The sequence below is a fragment of the Bison bison genome, unplaced genomic scaffold (assembly GCF_000754665.1).
Source record: "Bison bison bison isolate TAMUID 2011002044 unplaced genomic scaffold, Bison_UMD1.0 scf7180017864285, whole genome shotgun sequence".
Taxonomy (NCBI): Eukaryota; Metazoa; Chordata; class Mammalia; order Artiodactyla; family Bovidae; genus Bison; species Bison bison.
Window position 1 is genome coordinate 2,378,142 of NW_011494857.1, and position 2,790 is coordinate 2,380,931.

The window sequence follows — 2,790 nt, forward strand, 5'->3', positions numbered from 1 at the left end:
TCAGCTTTTGCTTGTCTGAAAAGCTTTTGATTTCTCCTTCATACTTGAATGAGATCCTTGCTGGGTACAATAATCTGGGCTGTAGGTTATTTTCTTTCATCATTTTAAGTATGTCTTGCCATTCCCTCCTGGCTTGAAGAGTTTCTATTGAAAGATCAGCTGTTATCCTTATGGGAATTCCCTTGTGTGTTATTTGTTGTTTTTCCCTTGCTGCTTTTAATATTTGTTCTTTGTGTTTGATCTTTGTTAATTTGATTAATATGTGTCTTGGGGTGTTTCTCCTTGGGTTTATCCTGTTTGGGACTCTCTGGGTTTCTTGGACTTGGGTGATTATTTCCTTCCCCATTTTAGGGAAGTTTTCAACTATTATCTCCTCAAGTATTTTCTCATGGTCTTTCTTTTTGTCTTCTTCTTCTGGAACCCCTATGATTCGAATGTTGTAGCGTTTAATATTGTCCTGGAGGATGTCTCTACTTTTTAATACACCATAATAAAATATATTATTAACATTTCACCTGTTTCCTCCCCTCCTTAAAAATATGGCTACAGAAAATCTTTAAATTACATATATGGCTCATATTATTAATATATTTCTGTTGGTTAGTGTTGTTCTAAACTACAACAGAAGTCTAATCAACCACCCACCTCCTGATGTGAAGGGGGTAACTCGATTAAAGAAAAGTCCCTTGCCCAAAACCACAAGGTGAATCAGTGGCTGATCTGCAGCAAGGGCCCAAGTCCCCTGACTTCCAGCAGGCGGCACAGCAAAAAGGGTGAATAGCCCCAGCTTCTTCACTGATTTACAGCTTTGTGACCTTGGGAAGTCACTTCACATCTCTGAGCCCGAAATTCACTATTTGTAAAATTAGGGATCAAAACACAGTCTATCGTATCACTGAGCTTAACGCAAGGAAGGAGTGCTCCGCAAGGGCCTGGCAAACTAGAACTGGGAAATGGGCTCCTGCCTAAGCGAGACCTTGCAGGACCCACCCTGGCTACCACCGCATTTCAACTCTTGCTATTCTCCTCCCTGCCCGCTCTGCTCTGGCCACACCACCTGGCTGTTGTTTCCTGGACTTATCAACTTTATTCCCACCCTTGGGCTCTTGTATCAGCAGTTCCTTCTGCCTGGAAAGTTCTTTCCCAAGATGGCTTTATGATTTTTTTTTTTTGGCTGCCTTCAGTCTTAGTTAACTCAGGATCTTTTGTTGCAGCCCAAAGACTCTCTAGTTGTGGTGGGTGGGCTCAGTAGTTGTGGTGCTGTGGTGTGGGTGTGTGTGGGGGTGGTTTAGCTGCCCCCTGACATGTGAGATCTTAGTTCCCACAAGAGGGATCAAACCTGTGTCTCCTGCATTGCAAGACAGATTCTTAACCACTGGACCACCAGGACAGTCCCGATAGCTTTATGATTCACTCCTTTGCTTCACTCAGGTCTCTGCTCAAATGTGACCTCCTCAAAGAGGCCATGCCCTGACCCCTATGGACACTGGCACTCACTATCTCTCTCTCTAATCCTGCTTTATTTTTATTTGTTGTGTTAATCACTATCTGACACTATATATTCATTGACTTATTGTCTGTTTCTCCCAGACTGTGAACCTCATGGCAGCCGGGGGTTTTGTCTTTTGCTCACTGCAGTATTCCTAGCCCTTGGCACATGGGCCACAGATGAACTGCTCAATACGTGTTTGTTGAACGAATAATTAACCTAATGGTCGATTAATTCACAGGGGACTCCAAGCATCTGTTCCCGGCCCTCCAGCCCAATCTAAATAGGAAAAGAGAGACCCAAAGAGTGTGGATGGCCAGAGGCCAGGACCCAGCAGCTGGGGTTTGGGAGACTCCCAATGTCCTGGGCTGGGCAGGGCAGGAGGAGAGATTCAGGAACGCTTCCAGGAGGCCCCTGGAGGATGTGAGCAGGAAGATGGGAAAGGAGGGCATTTCTAACAAAGGAGCAGCCCAGCAAAGCTTGGAGGTGGGACTGAGGACATCAAGCCTCCTCAGGAGTCAGGCAGGCAGTTTCTGAGCCTTACACCTATCTGGATTGGCAGGGCAGAAACCCCAAAATCGAGCGCCCCCTGGTGGCCAAACCTTAGTGTGAACAGCCAAGTCTGACATTTATTGAGCGCTTTATCAAACATTCACAACAATGCTTTGGTGGGAGGCCTTGATTCCATTTTCAGCGGAGCAAATGGAAGATTTGAGAGGTTAAGTCACTGACCCAAGCTCACCCAGCTCTGCCTCTAGAATCTGAAGTCTGGAGAGCCGCCCCAGTTGCTCTTCATCCATCAGAGATTCAGGAGGTAGTGGGAATAAAGACTAATTCCACCGTCTTGAAGAGCCTCAGGTGGGGCTCCAGAGAGGTGACCCCAGGCCAGTTATGGGCCTCGGGCTACAGCCAATGAGATCGTGGTGCGGGTGAAATGAGATGGCCCAGCGCCTGCAGTACACCCAGCGCTCACACAGAAACACCATGAGTGCTGTAACTGACATGTCCATCCAGCGGTGTGGTTGTGCTTAGCCCACTACAGGCAAACACGATCATCAGGCGGGCAGTAGGCGATCGAGAAGGCTTAGGGCTATCTGAGCACGTCCAGAACCCCACAGAGGTACAGGCAAGCCTGTACAGCAGCCCCCTAATTCCCACTCACTCAGGAATGGAGGTCGTTTAGTGCTCCCCTCTCTGAGACCTAGGAGTCCCCAGCCCCCAGCCCCAGGAGCCCAGAGCCCCAGCGTCTGCAGGATCGCAGGTTAACAGGTTCCGTCTCTCTCCCAGCTTCACACGAAGCC